Genomic DNA, 22,143 nt, shown 5'->3' on the forward strand with positions numbered 1-22,143 from the left:
AAATGAAAATCAGGCCTAGTCATCTTATGTGTAAACCAATGGATGTTAAATACAAAGAGAACATCTTCATAGCAATCAGAAAAATTCCACATTACATAAATTCCGCTTTACAATAATTGAAGTGATAGTTGGTTTCCCATCAGAAGCAATAACTGCCATAAACAGTAGAAAACTATATTTCCCTCTATTTCCTTACCTTTCTCTTTTTCCATTTCCTTTCCTCTACCTTTTCTAACACAAAGAAACTCAACTAAACTCTAATAAAATGTCAATTTGGAGCAGGAAGAACAGGAAAGAGAAGGCCCACAGGCAGACCAAGTTTAAGTAGAGATTTCCAACTCATGTAAAACCTCACATCTTTATTGGAAAATATAGTTCGTAGAATGCCTTCATAAGTTTCATTTTCTTTATTTTTTAAAGCAATAATAAATGTCTAAGACCCATGTTAAGGATTGAATGAAACATGAAAGTATAAGATTTGACAGGGGGTGCTTTGGGGCAGGAAGTTATTATTGTGAGCTGCTGTTCTGGCTTGAATTTCTCCTATGATTTTTATTGTAACAGAAGAAAAGATGAGAAATAAGAGTTGATATGTATTGACCACCACCTTAAACAAGAGCTACCAGTAATTTAACTAACATGTTTTGAAAACTCATCTTGTATCAAACATTTTCATGGGAGAAGCTATTATCCAAATCACACTGCCTATCTTCCCTGAGCTAGGTGCTTCCATTTTCCTACCTCTAGATGTCCATCAGGTATCTTTAACCCACATCCAACAGGAAAGTCATTATTTTCTCTTAAAATCTTCTGTTATTTACCTCAGTAGTAACATCAATCAACTAGGAAAGCCCAAACTCTTCCTCTCCTATAATCAGTGTGTACAGTTAACTCTCCAAATCCTCTCTCTTTAACATTAATTCACTTAAACAATAAATAAATTAAATAGAATTTATTTATGTACTAACTCATGCCGAACAGTATTCTAGGAATTAGGTCTATAGCAGAGGAAAAAATGAATATATTTATCCTAAAGGGTTTTACATTCTAGAATATAGACAGGCAAATAGATTGACACACACTTTTTTTTCATACATACTTGCATACATATCTGCATAATGCTGTTGGGAGGATATGAATGCAACAAAATAGAATAACTTGAGGTTAAGGGATAGAGAACTGGAGAAGGTGCCAATTGAGCAAAGTGGGCAGAGGAAGCCTGCTGCTGAGGGATCATCTGAACAGAGACCTAAATGATTTGGGAAAACACAGGCTAGAGCAAGAGAGTAAATGGGGAATGGCATGAGGTGAAGTCAGCAGGTGATGGGGCACTATAACACCAGAGCCTTGGGGACAGGTGAAAGGCGAGCCTTTGGAAGGTCCTCAGCAAGGAGTGTCCTGATGGGATTTACGTTTAAGAGGAATCACACAGGTCTGTATATTGAGTTTTATCCTGTATAAAATGGCCAACCTGGTAATTGGCATCTCCTCTTGCATATCTAATAGCATAACACCCCTAACTCATGTTTTTCAGTACTCCAAACTATTTTCTCCTTCATGTTTCTGTCCTTTTCCAAAAATCATCCAGTTACTCAGGAATAAATCCCAGAAGTCATCCTTAATTCTTATCTATTTCTCAATTCCCTCACCCAGTACCAGTAAATCCTATTAATTCTACCTCCAAATGGAACCACAGACCTGCCCACCTCCACTGTTTCCACCTAGTCTAAAGCCACCATGATTTCCTAATAAAACAGTGGCTCTGGCTACAACAACCTCCTACCTCCTGGCTTCCCTGTCACTTTATAATTCACTCTGCACTCTGTGAGAATGATCGCCATAGAAACATGCATCAGATCAGGCCATTCCTTTGCTTGAAACTGTATGATGAAGTTGATTGGTTTGTTTGTAATTATCCAATTGGCAAATATTATATGTGTTTATATATGTATATAATGTACATCTTATTTTGACATATTACCTGTGGGATGGCTAAATAGAGTTAATCATCATGTATTAACTCTATTAATTATTATTCCCCACGTACTTATTGCTTTGTGATGAGAACACTTAAAATTTTATAGTCAGCATTTTCAAGAATATATCACTTGCCAGGCGTAGTGGTACACACATGTATTCCCAGAAGCTCATGAGACTGAGGCAGAGGGTTGCAAGTTCAAAGCCAGTTTCGGCAACTTAGTGAGACCCTGTCTCAGAATAAAACATAAAAAGGGCTGGGAATGTGGCTCAATGGTGAAGTGCCCCTGGATTAAATCCCTAGTACCAAAATAAATAAATAAAAGTACATTGCTTTTAACTAAAAAGCCAACATGTTGTATTAATAATTCTCTTGGACCTATTTCTTTGAACAAAATATTATATCCTGTGACCAAAATCTTCTCAACAAATCTCTTGCTATCAGCCCCTGGTAACCTCATTCTAATCTCGTCTTCTGAGTTTGCATTCTTTAGTTTCTACATATAAGTGAGATCCTGTGGCATTTGTCATTCTGTGTCTGTCTTATTTTACTTAATATAGCCTTCTAGGTGTATCTGTGTTGTTTCAACTGACAGAATTTCATTCCTTTTTAAGGCTGCATAGTATTCTATTGTGTATAATACAACATATTCTTTATTCATTTGTTGATGGATATTTGGTCTGATTCCACATTTTGACTATTATGAATAATGGTGCAATAAACATGAGAATGTGGCTTTCTCTCTGACTTGATGACTGGAATTCCTTTGGAATTCATAGGATTCATATACCCAAGCCATTCCCTTCAATAAATAATGTTGATACAACTGCATATTCATGAAAATAGTAGAATGCCGTTTAGACTCTTATTTTATAATTTGTATAGTAGACTCTGAAGGTGCATTATCAAAAACTTCATTAGGAAGACATGACTTTTTAAAAGTATGTGTGCCTTGCAACAAACCTTTGAAATGCCTGGAACACTGTGAGAACTGAGAGAAATACTTGACAGTGTCAGTCATTGCTGGAGATACTAAAACTCTATCTTGAACAGTTGGTAGAATAATTATACCAAAATAAGCAGCACTCAGTATACCAAGACAGACTGTATTATGGGCTATAAAAGAAGTTTCAATATATTTAAAAAGTATTGAAAACATACAGATGATGCAAGTAGCTAATTTACCATCAATGAGATATTCAGAAAACACCAAATATTGGCAAATTAAAAGAGGTTTTGGAAACAATTTTCCTGTATTAAAAATGAATTCACAAGGAAAAGTAGAAAATATTTTTATGATTTGACTTCTTTCTTATTATACAATGTAATAGTGACCATTAGCTCTTTTTAGAGTTTTTTACTTACAGGATATTCTGTATCTCTTACCTAATCTTATTCTTTGTTTAATTTTAATTAAAAATTTTATCGGTGGATTTCATTATGGCATATTCGTGAATTCATAGAAACATAATTTTATAAGTCCTTATGTCTCTAAAGAGATCTCTAAGTGGTTCATGATATATGTTTAGTTAACATTCATTTGCTGAAACAATATGCAACTTGAAGCATCTCTTGGACTGTTTAAGGTTGGTCAACCCATTGTATCAGTACAAAATGAGCTGAAATATATAGCAATAATATGCACCTCCAAATCTGATTGTTTTCTCTTTTACTAAGCTCCATAGGTAATGTGAGTTTCTTTTGAAAATTTTTCAGCTATATGATAATACTTAGATATGACAATAAGAATTGCATCTATTTCTATGCAGCTTGATGTTTTTAAGCAAAGCCACTCTTTTCTATTTTTATTTTATTTGTGCTTTTTAGATATACATAGCAGTAGAGTGTATTTTGATATATTTATACAAACATGTAGTCTTCTAATTAGGACCTCATTCTTGTGATTTTATATGATGTGGAGTTCACTAGTCATGTATTCATATATGAACATAGGAAAATTATGTCTGATTCATTCCACTGTCTTTCATATTCCTATCTCCCCTCCCTTTCCTTCATTTCCCTTTGTCTAATTCACTGAACTTGTCTTCTTCTGCTCTCTCCCCCCACGCTAATTGTGCATTAACATCGGCATATCAGAGAAAATATTCAACCTTTGGTTTTTAGGGATTGGCTTAACTCACATAACATGATAGTCTCCAGATCCATCCATTTACCAGCAAAGTCACAAAGTCTTTTTTTTTTAAAGCTGAGTAATATTCCATGGTGTATAGATACCACATTTTCTTTATCCATTTATCTGTTGAAGGCACCTAGGTTGGTTCCATAGTTTAGCTATTGTGAGTCGAGCTGCTATAAACATTGATGTGGCTATGTCACTGTGGTATGCTGATTTTAACTCCTTTGGATATATACCAAACGGTGGTTTCATCCCAAGTTTTCTGAGGAATCTCCATTCTGCTTTCCAGAGTGGTTGTGCCAATTTGCAGTCCAGCCAGCAATGTAAGAGTATACCTGTCAGGAACAGCTAATGAATTACAGGTTTATTTGAATGGTCCCAAGGCAGAGGAAATACCCTTCTGAGAACTCTCCAGTGGAAAGGCACTGATGGAGATTGCTTAGTTGATGGTGACACCCGTTCAAAGGGGATTCTGAGCAGCTCACAGAATTCATTGGTTCATGGACTGGACTTCAAACCCCAGTCTCCCAGAGGCAGAAGAGATATAGGAGCAAGCTGATAAGCCCCAATGAGGCTGTTTAACTTACAACTTTTTTTTTTTAATCTTGAACAAGCTTTCTCATAGTACTTCCTTCTGATGTTTAATCTTATATAATAAACATATAGATCCTCATGGCCAGTCTCTCCTATCAGGAGTTTGGTTGATCCACCCAGTCTCACTTTCTCTATATTTGTGTCTGTTTTGTCTTTTTTTTTCCAGTCCTCTGACTGCCTCATTTATGAAACTGGATAAACATAGTGCTGGCTATGACATATACCCTTTCCCCCAACATCCTTGACAACATTTATTGTTACTTGCATTCTTGATAATTATCAATCTTATTGGAGTGAGATGAAATCTCAGTGTAGTTTTAATTTGCATTTCTCTAATTGCTAGAAATGTTGAACATTTTATTTTTATTTTTTATTTTTTGGTATGTTTGTTGAGTATTTGCATTTCTTCTGGAAAGTGCCTATTCCATTCCTTTGATCATTTATTGATTGGGTTATTTTTATTTTTATTGTATTTTTTTTGGTGTTTAGATTTTTGAGTTCTTCATATATCCCGGTGATTAATGCCTTACCTGAGGTTCAGGTGGCAATGATTTTTCTGTAGGTTCTTTCTTCATGTCCTTGATTGTTTCTTTTGCTGTGAAGAAACATTTTAGTTTGATACCATCCCATTTATTGATTCTTAATTTAACTTCTTGCACTTTAGGAGTCTTGTTGAGGAGTCACTTCCTAAGCCGGCATGATGGAGAGTTGGGCCTACTTTTTCTTCTAGGAGGCACAGGGTCTCTGGTCTAATGCTTAGGTCCTTGATCCACTTTGAGTTGAGTTTTTGTAGAGTGAGAGAAAGGGGTTAAATTTCATTCTGCTAATATGGATTTCCAATTTTCCCAGCAAAGTAGCAGGATATAAAATTAACACCCATAAATCAATTGCATTCCTATATAGCAAAGATGAATCACCTGGAATAAAAGTTAGGAAAACTATCTCATTCAAAATATCCTCAAAAAGAAAAAAAAATACTTGGAAATCAATCTAACAAAAGAGGTGAAAAAAATCTCTACAATAAAAACTACAGAACACTAAAAAAGAAATTGAAAAAGAGCTTAGAAAATGGAAAGAGCTCCCATGTTCTTGGCTAGGAAGAGTTAACATTGTCAAAATGGCCATACTACCAGAAGCACTATACAAGATTTAATGCATTTCCTATTAAAATTCCAATGATGTTCTTCATAGAAATAGAAAAAGCAGTAATGAAATTTATTTGGAAAAACGGGAGGCCCAGATTAGTCAAAGCAATCCTTAGCGAGAAAAATGAAGTAGGAGGCATCACAATACCAGAACTTAAATTATACTACATCACAATACCAGAACTTAAATTATACTACATCACAATACCAGAACTTAAATTATACTACATCACAATACCAGAACTTAAATTATACTACAGAAACAAAGACAGCATGGTATTGGCACAAAAACAGACATGATGTCCAATGGAACAGAGAGACACCCACATAAAAACAGTTGTCTCATACTAGACAAAGGCACCATAAATACACATTGGAGGATAGCCTCTTCAACAAATGGTTCTGGGACAACTGGATACCATTGTTCTCTTTTGGTTTCCAGTTGCATGGACTATCGTTTTCCATTTCTTCACTCTCATTCCATATGTGACTTTAAGGGTAAAGTCAGTCTCGCCTGGACAGCATACACTTGGGTCCTGTTTGCTTATCTATTCAGACATTCCATGTCACTTAATTGGAGAATTTAATACATTTATTTTTAAGATAATTATTATTAAGGACTTACTATTGCTTATCCATTCAGACATTCTATGTCATTTAATTGGAGAATTTAATATATTTACTTTCAAGATAATTATTATTAAGTAAAGACTTATTACTGCCATTTTATTAATTTTTTGATTATTTCATGAAGGGTTTGTTCCTTTCTTTCTCTCATGTTTGTTTCTTTAGTTATTATACTGAATGATAATAAAACCACAACGCATTACATTCTGTGGGATGCAGCCAAACAGGCTTTGGATGGAATTTAAAATTTTAAACACTCATATGAAAACTTTGGAGAGAAATCTATAGCTTTAAATGCCTATCTGAGAATTTAAAAAATTTACAAGAAATCATTTAATTCTCTACCTAAAGAAGCTTAAAAGGAAGAGGAAAAAAGGTTATAGTACAATAGAAAGAAATGAAAATCAGAGTAGAAATCAATGGAAAATATGTTTAAAAAGAAACATAAAAAATAGGTAAGATTAACAAAGTTGAATCTTCTGACTTTGCCTTTCAGAACATTACCACACCATCATGCTGACACTAGAATCTGGAAAGAGAGTTTTTTTTTTTTTTCATGATCCCAGGATCTGTGGACGAGGGAGAGTTTTGAAGCTCAGAATCACTGCTGAGTGGTTACAGATGTTTGTCCAGAGAGCAGCCCCTGGATTGCCTCCAGGAGCACAGAGAACCCATCTTGAAATTTAGAGTTCCCAGCTTCTAATGCATTGTTAGGTGCATAAAATCACTGAATACTATATGAAAGGCTATTTGATCACAATAAATAGGGCTGTTTTGCCCAAATTCTCCAATTAAATATGCTATGCTGGGTGAAAGAAGCAGGTAAAAATCACCAGCGTGGGAAAGACTCAGGGTATTCATGTGCACGTGTGAACATAAGAGAGAAGTCTTAAGTGATCATGGGGTTTCAAACTTTGATCTTCTGTTCGCTCAGAATGTTCTGTGCCTTACCAGTGTTTTATATAATCTGACAGATGTGACATTTTATTATTACTAAGAACTGCTAAGTGGAAAGATATTCTGGGAAATGGCCTCTCCATAGGCAATCAAAATTACATGAGTGCAAGATGTTCAAGCCACTAATTATTAAAAAAGAATATGATTTGTTCCAAATTTATTTCTTTGTAATTTGAAAATGTAGACTGTAAAAAGATTCAGGCAGTAATATCTTCCTATTTTTTAGGATGATATATACACAGAAGAGTAATTTGCAACAATTTTCATTATTAGTTTTTCTTTTCCTGGAAAGTCACTTGACACAAAATAACAGGATTTCATCTTTATTAGGGAAAGGCTTCAGTTGTAATAGATTTATGGTATATCATATAAGATAGAGATATTGAGAGAAAACACAGTGACAAAATGATTACAGATTTATATAAAAGTTTTGTTTTGTTGGAGTAAGAAAACTTAAATAAGATCTACCCTCATCACAAATTTTGTGTAGAATACAATATTGTTAATTATAAGGACTATGTTGTGTAGCAGAGCTCTACAACCTACCCATCTTGGGTAGTAGGGGATTTATGTCTGTTGATTAGCAACTTTGTATTTCCCCATCCTTTGTGAATTGGTCATCAGGTCAAAGATCTGACAACAAAAGTACAGGGAGAAATAACAAGCAGGATGACATTGAACTAACATGCTTATTCATAGAAAAGAAGACAATCAACCAGTGAAAAAGCAGTCTACAGAATGGTAGGAAATATTTGCAAACCATATATCAGATAAAGGATTAATTTCCAAATTACTTTTTATGAGATGAATGCCTAGGAATGTAATTTCTGAGATTATGGTAGCTGCATGCTAAATTAAAATATTCCAACTATTTTCCTGAGTAGGTATCCCATTTTAGATTCTCATCAGCAATGTCTCAATAATTCAGTTTCTCTTCATCCTCATCAATATTTGGTGTGGTCAGCTCTTCTGATATACAAAATATCTTCTCTTTGTAGTTTTAGTTTTCATTTTCACAATGGTTAACAATATTGAATATCTTTCATGTGCTTATTTCACAACTGAATTCCTTTTTTGAGATGTTGCATGAACATATAACTTTCCATACAGAGGAAAACTATGTTCTTCTGCCCATTGATACCTAGGTATGAAAACAAGTATATCTGAAAACAAGTTAACAGTACCTTTTCCATGGCAATTTTTTATTTCTTGAACTGGCATTTTCTAGATAATCTTATGCATCATCATGGGAAAGCAGACCAATTGCTAAATGTTTGCTAATATCTTCCAACACCTGGAAAGAAAAGAAAAAAAAAAGATTTCTATTCCTTGAATGCAGTGACTATAGTAGGCAGAATAATGCCCTTTTCTAAAGATGCCTATATCCTCATCCCTGAAACCTAGGAATATATTTTATTATACAACAAGGGGGTTGATAATCAGATGACCTTAAAAACGTAGGGATTAGCTTGAATTATATGGAGATATCCAACACAATGAAAGGCATCCTTCAAAGTGGAAGAGGGAGACAGGAGAGAAGACTGGAGTCTGAGAAAGATCTGAAGATGTTGTATTGCCAGATGTGTGAACTGGTCACAAGGCAAAGAATGAGGGGAGATTTAAAAAAAAAAAACTGATAAAGTGAAGGAAAGGGATTTTCTCCTTAAAGCTCCAGAAGGAAGTCAGCCTTGCCAACTCCTTGATTTTAGCTAAGTGAGACCCATTGTGGAATTGTTACCTCCAGGAATATAAGGTAATACACGGGTGCTGTTTTAAGTCAATGAGTTTGTGGTAATTTGTCCAGAAGCAAAAGGAGACTGACTCAATGATGAATTATTATTATTATCAACAAATTAAATTGATATAATTTTTAAAAATTTCCTCAAATTCTTAAAGTCTCTTATCTATCCATATTCTGTCATTTGTCTCTGGGGTTTACTGATGGATCTCCAACATCTGATATTGAGCATGGTATGTATAGTTGCGTAAAAAAAGATGCTGATTGGGGGCTGGGATTGTGGCTCAGCGGTAGAGCACTCACCTAGCATAGACGGGACCCGGGTTTGATCCTCAGCACCACATAAAAATAAAGGCATTGTGTTGTGTCCATCTACACCTAAAAAAATAAATATTAAAAAAAGATGCTGATTGGGTGTGTAGATATATGAACTTTACTTCCCTTTTTAATACAATAGATCTTGTATTTATTGGGTATCGATTATGTACCAATCATTGCAATTTTCTGGGTGCTAGGGTTAGAATATTGAATCAGGCACAAGATATTCTAGGAAGGAAGAGGGATTAAAAAAATTGCACCATACAGAGTGGTGAGGAATATGAATAGAACTTTGAAAATTTTATTGGGTATATGGAATAGCGTATGATATATATATTTTTCTGTCCAGAAGAGAATAACTGTGCAAAACTTCTTAAAAACAATGACACATGAGATAAATTCTGAAGGATAATTAATATAGTTTTTGTGCAATGCCAGAGGCTTTTAGGCAGAAGAAACAGCATTTGCAAAGGCATAAGATGTGAGATCAAAAGGCATCTTTGGGAAAGGGCTCATGGTTGAATGTGGTGTGTGAAAGGGAAAGACACTGGAAGAGAGGTTTGTAAATAATCTTGAATGACATTCTGCATAATTTAAATTTTATCCCGAAGGCAGTATAGAGGGAATAATTGCAGCATTAAGAGTGACACTCAGTAATCATTCTTTTAGAACAATAATGCTGTCTACCATGTGGAGGACAGATTGGATAGAGGCAAGAAGGCAATTAGGAGGCTGTCACCCTAGACAGGACTCCGTGTGAGGGGGCTGAAGTAGAGCAGTGAAGAGATGAGAGAGTTTGCAAAACCCTTTAGCAGGAGCTGAACTGATGGCTGATTTGTTTGGGTAGATGGGGTGTGAGGGAGATGTAGATGTCAGAAATTTTCTGAATTGAGGTGACTGGGTGGATGTTATGATATATTATGATCTGTGATACACCCTCAAGGAAGAACCATTTGAAGGATCAGTGAAAATTAAAGTTGAAAATCTGAGTTTGATAGCAAGAAATACAGGTAAAATATGAAGTAGCTAGATTTCAGGAAAGAGATTAAACCTAGGAATATTGATATGAAAAATCTCAGTTATCATATTGTGGTCTGCCTCCATGGGAGCATGTAATGGTCAATAGCTTTTGCAATTAGATGAACTTGAATTTGGATCCCAGGCCTACCACTCATTACTAGGGTAAAAGTATGCAAATTATGTACACTTTCTTATCTGTGGAATAAGTACAACAATCCTATCTCAAAAAATTTGGAATTTTTAAAAATATATAATGTACATAAATTATCAAACATATTATATATACAAAAGACTTTTCTTCTTTTATAAATTCTTTTTTCCCACCCATTTTTTTCCACTGGATGTTAAAGTTCTTGATAATGGAGTTACTTTATTAGTCATTATACAACTAAATACATTGCATATGCTCAGTTAATATCATGGGTGAATATAATTGACTATTTGGAAAATTTTAGATTGAAAATTTATGTTCAAAAAGTAGCTTCAAATTCTAGTTGTAAAATTACAAAAGAATAAAAATTTAAAAAATTGTAAAAATACATTCAAAAGTTGAATAAAAAATTTCATTTTCTGCAATCCATCTTAATGTGGCTAGATACTGTCAACAATTTAACCTAGTGCAGATTTTTTCCTCCACTAGCATTTATAAATAACAGATCCATAGATTAGTAAAATGATGTCATTTTAATATATTGTCCTGCAATTTGCTTATGTCAGTTAGAAGTGCCTTCACAGTAGATATCATTCAGAATATGACTATTTTTTTAAAACTGGATGAACACATTTTGTAGTATTAATATACTATTATTTATTTAACCATTCCCTTACTGATAGATATTTGCATCCTTCCTAGCCTTTTGCTATTAAATGTTATGTGAAGCATGTTCGATTTCCACTCAATACCAACTAGGCTGAGTCCATGAGAAAGAAGAGCCATATCAACAAGTTACAAGGAGTAGGTTTATCACAGACAGGTAGCAGAAGAAAACAGAAGGCTTCATTGTGACCTGGTTCCTCAAGGCTTAGGAAAGCTCCTCAGCACAGAGGGAGTCTTGCCTGTAGGTGCTCCATTATACCACAGCTGAGAAACCCCAGAAAGCAGCCTTCCCTGGGTTTTGTACCCTGGGGGCAATGTGACACACTGGACTGAAGTGTTGAAGGACAACCTGTTTCTAGGGGAGACTAAAGTAGAGCCTGAGCTGCTCCGGTCAGTGCAGCCATATCACAGGATATTGCATGCCCAACATATCTTATTTATTCCTTGAAGTATAAATGGGTAAGGGGAGAACTGGGCTGGCGCAAAGCCACCCATAGAACTGTCCTGCATGCTGCAATACAGATTCTTAAATATACCTTTCTACACTTATAATATTTTTATAGAATATTTACATACTTATATAAAAGTGAAATTACTCAAAAAATGGTTTTTAAGTATGCAAATAATTCATTTAATAGACACTCATCACATTTTAAAATGGTGATAAAAATATTCACTCCTCGATTGCATAAAGTCATGCCTAGTTTTTCCATTCTTGCCAATATTTTTATTTATAACTTATCCAAAATGCTAAGCAAAAGTTATTCAAATGTAATTTGAATCATATTTTTAAAGTTATGTGCCAGGTTGAGCTTTTGGGACATTTATGTATTTTTAAGTCTGTGAGTGGTTGCTTCTTAATTTGTTGTTCAATGATTTCTTTATTGTTTCCCCAATGTGATTATAAAGGGGCACAGAGAAAATGTTTCAGTATTTCTTTAAAGGAATAGAAGAGACCTGAATTTTGTTTAAAGGAGAACATATTTTCTAAAATGTTATATTAAGGTCCCAAAGGTTGCCATTAACAATGACATGTTGTGATAATCTCTTGCTGTACAGAAAATAACCTTGTTGAATAAAGGACATATACTTGAATTCTGTTTCTTCCTTTTAGGAAAATATTAAGACAAAGGCAGAGAAACAAACATTATCAGTCAATTTCTAAGTGCCACATTTGTTACACACTTTATCTTATTGAATTTTCTCAGTAATCTCATTATTCACAGCATTTTACAAATGCATTATCGGAGGTACAATGACACTAATTAAGTGTCTCACATTCACACATTTTTTAAGTGTAACTTTGAGTTTAAGTTCTAGGCAATGCAAAAATCTTTGCTTGTTGACCATGAGATTGTACCCCATGGTTTTTTGTTCGTTTATTTTTAATGGGGATTGAACTCTGGGGTTCTACCGCTGAGCTACATCCCCAGATCTTATTATTTTTTATTTTGAGATAAATTCTCATTAAGTTGCCCATTCAGGCCTTGAACTTGCAATCCTCCTCCCTCAGCCTTCTGAATAACTTGAGGCACCACATCAGCTTGCCTCATGTTTTTTAAATAAACAAATCCTAAAAATTTTAAGCAGAAATCTCCTTGTACTTATACAATATTGTGGAAGATTCTTAAAGGACAGTTTGACTTTTAGCAAAATTGAAGCCAAATACAGTTCCAGGGTAACAAATGACTACTCAGTGAGTTTTGTACATAGCAGCACTGCTGTAGCTCAAAAGAAGAAAGAGAAGAATCTCAGCAATGGTGTGTCTCTAGAGAGGAGATAGTTTTGAATGTGTAGAACAGATGTGAAAAGGCAAGATAGGGCCCTCTAACTGGGATGCTGGCTTAGGCAATAATGAGTGGATATATAATATTGTGTGCCTGAGTATGGACAATGGTGCTTTCCTGCTGGTTATGATTGAAAAAAAAGTATAAGTGAAGGGATCACTTTTTCTCAGTTTTCCCTGAGGCATGTGTATAAATACATGATGGTGGCATTTGCCAAGTTCCCATAGGAATTTTCCAGATGATGATAATAAATATTATAAGTAGAGGGGTATTGCAAGTACAATAAATACTACTTCAATGCAGTATCCACAAGAATGAAAGGATGCAAAGATTCTTCTCTACTGCTTAAAAGTATCACAAATATATGTGAAGGCGAAACTAAGTTTTTTGCAGAAAAGCTGACTGAATAAAAATTGCTTAAAAGCAAATAGAAGATAATACAACCAAGGTTGCTTTCTGTGGTCATTAGAGGTATATATAGAGAAAAGACTATTTCATAGAGATAAGGAAATGGCATTAATGTTTTCTGATATAGAGTCATCAAAATCTATTTGATTTTTATGGCTAGATTAAGTTTCTGACCTTATTGGGGACTTCAAAGACAGATAAGTGGGTTGATAAAACATCTCAACAGAATTTAATTAAAGCTATAATGAACATTGGTTTTGTGTTATCCAGATGAGTTTCTAGTTTCTTGCAATTTGTGTAATGCTGGTAGGCTTCACTATAGTCAAGTTCTGCATCTGTCTGTGAGATATTTGTTGATGATTTCCAATGAACTGAATAATCACTTAGTTCCACTTACAGCACCTTTACTTTCTATGACACCATCACCATGAAAGCTATTTGTAGAGATGTAAAGGTCAAAAAGCACAAGATAGTAAAGTTAGTAGCAATTAAATTTTATTGTGAGCTTCTTTGTGTCAGGGATATTACATTCATTAACTCATCTGACCTTAATAATATCGAGGTAAGTAAAGATAATAATTAACTTGATTTTATAAATGGGGAAACTGAGGTTAAGAATAGTAATCAGTTTACCTAAGGCCACCTGCCTAGCAAGTGGCAGAACTGAGATTCTAATCCAAGTCTGAGTAACTTGGTGATGTGAGTTCTTAGCTACTCTGCTGTATTCTTCACTCTATGGTGGACATCATCTAGTTGAATTTGGTAGGCAGCCATGGGGAAAAGGACAGAGCTCTGAAAAATCAGAAGGAGTCAGTTTGTAACTGTTAACAAATCGCCTACCTTCCCTGAATGCTGATTTTTAGAAATGTTAAACATAGACAGTAATAGCTGTCTACTTGTGGGGCTTTAGAAGTAATATATAAGACAACACATGTGAGAGTGTCTAACACAGTACCCAGCAAATATACATCAGTCTATTGAACACAGACGATTGGCCTGAATAAGCACATGCTTTGCCATCAAAAGAAGACAATAGGATGGAAAGGAGATCCTTCATGTGGTAATTATATCATGACATCACATGACCTAACTATAGACCTCTCCAGATTTTTTCTCTTTACTATAGATGTCTAGGTGTCTCATCTTCTAAAATGGTTGAGATAGAAAAGGATTTGGATTTAAACACAACCAAACACAGATTTCAACTTCCTATTAATAGCACTAATGTTAATATTGGTTCTTCTTTCTAAGCTTTGCTTTCTTGTTTTTTTAAAAAAATGGTACAATGTTTTTTGAGAGTTATAAATACATATGGTTGTAAAAATACTTTTCAACTCTGATCTACTTTTTTCCTAAAAATGGAAGCTCTTTGAGGATAGGTACAATGTTTCTTCATCTCTCTATTCATGGAGCCTGCCAGCAGGTGCTCACGTAGGCCTGACAATTGATAAGGAAGATTTATAGTTCCTTAGGAAGCTATTCTTTGCTGATTTCCATTACTGAAACCTTTCACACAACTTTTAAAGACCTATTTGGTATGAAATTAATCACTTAGGAATTGTGGTGACTGTGAATTATTTTCCTTCTGATTAAATGCAAACTAGACTACTGTGAAAATTTGGTCTTGTTCTCTGGTATTGTGGATAGTGAATTAGAGGTCAATTTACTCCAAGAATAGAGGTCAATCTCCTTCAGCAGTACTCTCAAGGGTTGAAACCAAATCTTGGAATATTTTTTTCAGAGGCTAGACATTATCTTCAAAGCAGTTTTTAAAATAAATTCTGATGAATAAATACAATAAGGTAAACCTTATAGTATTTATGAGGTAAGGAGCATATTTGTATAGCAATTACCCTATTCAATATCCAAGTAAAATTACTATGAGTAGATTCAGAGTTTGATAAAATCGCCCCACTAAATCATGATGGAACTTTATGAGCCCTTTTACTCTTCACTTTTTTTTTATTATGGAACATATTGACAATATTACCATTTACTTGTTTGCATAAACCTATAAAGGCTGAAAATATTTCCAAATGCACATTATTTTCTTTATCAGAGAGATGCAGCTGTGTGAAAAAGATAAGACATCTCAGTAGAATTTACTGTATCCAAAATCTAACAGAAGTTGTAAAAATTGTTGTATATGTCCAACTAAATATTTTAGAAGTAATGATGTTTTTAACCACATATGTATACTTAAATATATATCAAATAATTGAGTCATGATTCAGACATTTACTCATTCAGGACCAGCCATTTTTTGGATACCTATTTATGCAATAGGTCCTGAGGAAAAAGATAAAACCTTTTATAAAATCAATTATTTTTAAGAAAACACTCTGATAAAAGTTATTAGTGGGTTGTGGATGTAGCTCAACAGTAAAAGTGCTTGCCTGGCTTGCATGAGGCACTGGGTTCAAATCCCCAAGCACCAAAAAAGTGATTAATGACCAAATATGTCATCAATATAAAACTAGGATGTACATGCAACAGTAGAGGTAGCTGTGTGAAAAATGGCACAGAGACATGATTCTGCTTGAATGTCGAAGGAATTTTTTAGGGAAGATAGAAACAGTTGACCTGTGTCTTGTGAAATGCAAATGATCAGAAACAATAAGGTTGGAGAGGGCAAAGAGCATCATAGTCAAAGTGAACAACAAATTGAGAAAAATTCAGACATCCTGGCCAGAGTACCATGTCTTTAATGTGGGAAGCTATTGGCAGTTTTGGGGAAGAAGTGTTCCATGATCAAAAAGTGATTTACAAAGGCACATGCCACTATAATATTGAAAAACAGGAACAAAGGAAGGAAAACTGATTAGGTTATTACAATATTTTAGGCCAATGGGAATAGAGGATATGAATCTGAGAAGGGATTGGTTAACAGTGATAATGCAAAGTGGAAATCTATGGGATTTGAAATTAGGTTGTAGGGTAATGACAGAGGAAATGTAATATGTTTTACACTATGATTCTTTGTGACCAGGGAGATAGAAGTGAAATCAGCATAGATTCAATAGGAAGTAAAGGGAGAAAGTAAAAGTAAGTCCCCTTTTAGATGATACACATGGAACACCATGGGTAGCCACGATTCTACTGCTGCAGGAGATGCCACACAGCTTTGCTCAGAGACGAAGGCTTCCTACAGCTGACATCCAAGCAGCCAACATCTTTGCAAACTGGTCCATGAATTTTAGGAAATCCAAATGCTATGCCAGTAGGAGCATATTGCAACAGAAATTCACATTTTATCTTTAACTGACATACAATGGCAGTAAATAACATAATTTGCATTCTGGTGACAAAGTCAAACCAGTGCTGAGTTGGAGACAATGGTTGGGATCTCTATCTGGTCACACAGTCTTTGTCCACACCAATGAGCACAAATGTAGCAGGCAATTTTTTTTTTCTCTGTATGACTAATAATGCCTCTTTTCAGATTCTGAGCAGAGTTTGTTTGCTTGTTCATTGTTTCTTTTCTGATTTTGGCATGTTATGTGGCATCACAACCCCTATTCCAGCTGCAGGAGAATCAAAGAAAAGTTAAGCAAGTAGGCAATTTACATACATATTCACAAAATAAATTCAAACACACGAACCGAAATAATGCTATGCATGTAGCATGATTTAAAAAATATATTTTTCCTAGTTGTGAATGAACTGGCATATAGCTCTTTTACAGAATATCAAGAGTAGTAATAATAGTCAAAACCCAAATAAAAAATACCTTAGAGTTTCATCTCCAGTACACACACACACACACTCCATATATATATATGGAGACAGGGAGAGACGTGTGTGTTGCGGGGAGTGCGTGCAATGCGTGCAAGCATCCTTATGACACACGAGGAGAGGCTTTTGCCTTTCCCACTGGTCCCCATCTAGAAACACTGAAAACTCCTCTTGCAGAGATCCAGATCATGTTGCTTCTAAGGTTGTCCTGAACAGTGAGGAAAGTAGTCATTTAATTGCTCAGCAGTTTCAGGCCTTTCTTTCAATAGTATATGCAGTTAGTAGTGTTGCCTATATCACTTGTAAGGGACAAGGTTTCAAGGGACAAGATCAGACAACAGGAAAACTTGGTTTTAATAAACCATTGATGAATTTCACCACCAAGCCTACCCCATGAGAAAGACCTTCTGCCTGAGCTTTGCTGTCCATCACCTCTCAGGAGCATCTATTACCTCCCTGCATATGTACATCTTTGGCTGTGGAAAACAGAGCTGAGCCTTTGCAGCTGCTTGTACTTAGCCTCCAGAATCAACCCAGGTTTTCTCCCTACCATCTGCTTTGAACCATGTCTCATTTGGAGTTGGGTCTTTATTGGTACTTTCCTTACCCTCTTTAGGACGATAACTGAATTTCAGCCACCTTTGCAGTGTTGATTGTCTCTGACTCATGTTGCCACTGAAAACATGCCCTGTTCTAGATGCCATTTTGCCAGGTGTGCTAAACCTTACTTCAGGATTCATAGGAAGGAAGAGTAATCACACAGGGACTCCTCCTGAGCCCCAGAGTTCAGGTTGCCCACCTTCCTCTTGAGATGTGGCTCTTCCAGGATCTTGGATCCTGTTCTCGAATTACATCCCTCTTTTCCTCAGTCTTTTTTATGAATGCAAGATATCCTAGAAAAAAGAATGCGACCCAGTTAGCTTCTATCATCAGTCCCGACTTTCTTTCTGTAATCATTTTATTAGATGTATGGGAAAGGCATGGACATTGAATTCAGAAGTACCTGGGTTAAAATCTTGAAATTCTATTACATATTTTATTACACATAACTTTGAAAAATTCTCTTTTTTTAATCTTAGAGTCAGTTTTCTTATCTGTCAAATGAAAGAAATAGCATTTCTACATTTTTCTCGCACCCAGAGAACTTTCTCTAAATTACTATGTTCTTGTCTGAATAAAGTAATTGAATTTATAGGTTGTTTAGTACCACATAGGCACAGTCTTATTACACAATCATTTATGTCTCTTTTCTTCAAAGTAACAGTATCTGAGAACCTCATAATTAGAAAGACATTTAAATAACTTTGAGACCACGAATTATGCAACGTATAAATGATAATAGTAATATCCCCAGGAAATGTCCATAAAACATATATAAATACACACACATATTCTTTTTTTTTCATTTTTATGGTACTGGGGATTGAACTCAGGGGCACTCAACCACTGCTGTAGTTTGTAATTTATTTAGAGGCAGGGTCTCACTGAATTTGCTTAGCACCTCACCGTTGCTGAGGCTGGCTTTGAACTTGCGATCCTCCTGTCTCAGTCTCCCGAGCCACTTTGGATTATAGGTGTGCACCACTGCACCTGGCCATCAATCATCATTTAAACATGTCCATTACCAGGACAACTCTTTACTTACAAGCTAGCTTATTCTGTTATTGAACAAGTTTGACAATTGGAATTTTTTTCATGTAAAATCAAACTCTACTTCTGATTATAATTTTTTCTTACTCTTATTTGTTATATTTATTTATTTATTTATTTTTGTTTTTAATTTTTTATTGTTGGTTGTTCAAAACATTACATAGTTCTTGATATATCATATTTCACACTTTGATTCAAGTGGGTTATGAACTCCCATTTTTACCCCGTATACAGGTTGCAGAATCATATCAGTTACACATCCATTGATTTACATGTTGCCATACTAGTGTCTGTTGTATTCTGCTGCCTTTCCTATCCTCTACTATTCCCCCTCCCCTCCCCTCCCCTCCCCTCTTCTCTCTCTACCCCCCTCTACTGTCATTCATTTCTCCCCCTTGTATTTTTTTTCTCTTTCCCCTCACTTCCTCTTGTATGTAATTTTGTATAACCCTGAGGGTCTCCTTCCATTTCCATGCAATTTTCCTTCTCTCTCCCTTTCCCTCCCACCTCTCATCCCTGTTTAATGTTAATCTTCTTCTCATGCTCTTCCTCCCTACTCTGTTCTTAATTATTCTCCTTATATCAAAGAAGACATTTGGCATTTGTTTTTTAGGGATTGGCTAGCTTCACTTAGCATAATCTGCTCTAATGCCATCCATTTCCCTGCAAATTCTATGATTTTGTCATTTTTTAATGCAGAGTAATACTCCATTGTGTATAAATGCCACATTTTGTTTATCCATTCATCTACTGAAGGGCCTCTACGTTGGTTCCACAGTCTTGCTATTGTGAATTGTGCTGCTATGAACATCGATGTAGCAGTGTCCCTGTAGCATGCTCTTTTTAGGTCTTTAGGGAATAGACCGAGAAGGGGAATAGCTGGGTCAAATGGTGGTTCCATTCCCAGCTTTCCAAGAAATCTCCATACTGCTTTCCAAATTGGCTGCACCAATTTGCAGTCCCACCAGCAATGTACAAGTGTACCCTTTTCCCCACATCCTCGCCAGCACTTGTTGTTGTTTGACTTCATAATGGCTGCCAATCTTACTGGAGTGAGATGGTATCTTAGGGTGGTTTTGATTTGCATTTCTCTGACTGTTAGAGATGGTGAGCATTTTTTCATGTACTTGTTGATTGATTGTATGTCCTCCTCTGAGAAGTGTCTGTTCAGGTCCTTGGCCCATTTGTTGATTGGGTTATTTGTTATCTTATTGTCTAATTTTTTGAGTTCTTTGTATACTCTGGATATTAGGGCTCTATCTGAAGTGTGAGGAGTAAAGATTTGTTCCCAGGATGTAGGCTCCCTATTTACCTCTCTTATTGTTTCTTTTGCTGAGAAAAAACTTTTTAGTTTAAGTAAGTCCCATTTGTTGATTCTAGTTATTAACTTTTGTGCTATGGGTGTCCTATAGAGGAATTTGGAGCCCGACCCCACAGTATGTAGATCGTAGCCAACTTTTTCTTCTATCAGATGCCGTGTCTCTGATTTGACATCAAGTTCCTTGATCCATTTTGAATTAACTTTTGTGCATGGCGAGAGAAAGGGATTCTGTTTCATTTTGTTGCATATGGATTTCCAGTTTTCCCAGCACCATTTGTTGAAGATGCTATCCTTCCTCCATTGCATGCTTTTAGCCCCTTTATCAAATATAAGATAGTTGTAGTTTTGTGGATTGGTTTCTGTGTCCTCTATTCTGTACCATTGGTCCACCCGCCTGTTTTGGTACCAGTACCATGCTGTTTTTGTTACTATTGCTCTGTAGTATAGTTTGAAGTCTGGTATCGCTATACCGCCTGATTCACACTTCCTGCTTAGCATGGTTTTTGCTATTCTGGGTCTTTTATTTTTCCATATGAATTTCATGATTGCTTTCTCTATTTCTACAAGAAATGCCGTTGGGATTTTGATTGGCATTGCATTAAACCTATAGAGAACTTTTGGTAATATCGCCATTTTGATGATGTTAGTTCTGCCTATCCATGAACAGGGTATATTTGTCCATCTTCTAAGATCTTCTATTTCTCTCTTTAGGGTTCTGTAGTTTTCATTGTATAAGTCTTTCACCTCTTTTGTTAGGTTGATTCCCAAGTATTTTATTTTTTTTTGAGGATATTGTGAATGGAGTGGTTGTCCTCATTTCCATTTCAGAGGATTTGTCGCTGATATACAGGAATGCCTTTGATTTATGCGTGTTGATTTTATATCCTGCCACTTTGCTGAATTCATTTATTAGCTCTAATAGTTTCTTTGTAGACCCTTTTGGGTCTGCTAGGTATAGAATCATGTCACCTGCAAATAGTGATAATTTAAGTTCTTCTTTTCCTATTTTTATGCCTTTAATTTCTTTCATCTGTCTAATTACTCTGGCCAGTGTTTCGAGAACTATGTTGAACAGAAGTGGTGAGAGAGGGCATCCCTGTCTTGTTCCAGATTTTAGAGGGAATGCCTTCAATTTTTCTCCATTCAGAATGATGCTAGCCTGAGGCTTAGCATAGATTGCTTTTACAATATTGAGGTATGTTCCTGTAATCCCTAGTTTTTCTAGAGTTTTGAACATAAAGGGATGCTGTACTTTGTCGAATGCTTTTTCCGCATCTATCGAGATGATCATATGGTTCTTATTTTTAAGTCTATTGATGTGGTGAATAACATTTATTGATTTCCGTATATTGAACCAGCCTTGCATCCCAGGGATGAATCCTACTTGATCATGGTGCACAATTTTTTTGATATGTTTTTGTATCCGTTTCGCCAGAATTTTATTGAGGATTTTTGCATCTAAGTTCATTAGATATATTGGTCTGTAGTTTTCTTTCTTTGAAGTGTCTTTGTCTGGTTTAGGTATCAGGGTGATGTTGGCCTCGTAGAATGAATTTGGAAGTTCTCCCTCTTTTTCTATTTCCTGAAGTAGCTTGAAAAGTATTGGTAGTAGTTCTTCTTTAACGGTTTTGTAAACCTCTGCTGTATACCCATCTGGTCCTGGGCTTTTCTTAGTTGGTAGTCTTTTGATGGTTTATTCTATTTCCTCAATTGATATTGGTCTGTTTAGGTTGTCTATATCCTCCTTACTCAATCTGGGCAGATCATATGACTTAAGAAATTTATCGATGCCTTCACTATCTTCTAATTTATTGGAGTATAAGGATTCAAAATAATTTTTGATTATCTTCTGTATTTCTGAAGTGTCTGTTGTGATATTGCCTTTTTCATCCCATATGCTAGTAATTTGAG

Source organism: Marmota monax, unplaced genomic scaffold (genome assembly GCF_021218885.2).
Source record: "Marmota monax isolate L192 unplaced genomic scaffold, Marmota_monax_Labrador192_F-V1.1 WCK01_AAM20220418_F8-fsc00096, whole genome shotgun sequence".
NCBI classification, from domain to species: domain Eukaryota; kingdom Metazoa; phylum Chordata; class Mammalia; order Rodentia; family Sciuridae; genus Marmota; species Marmota monax.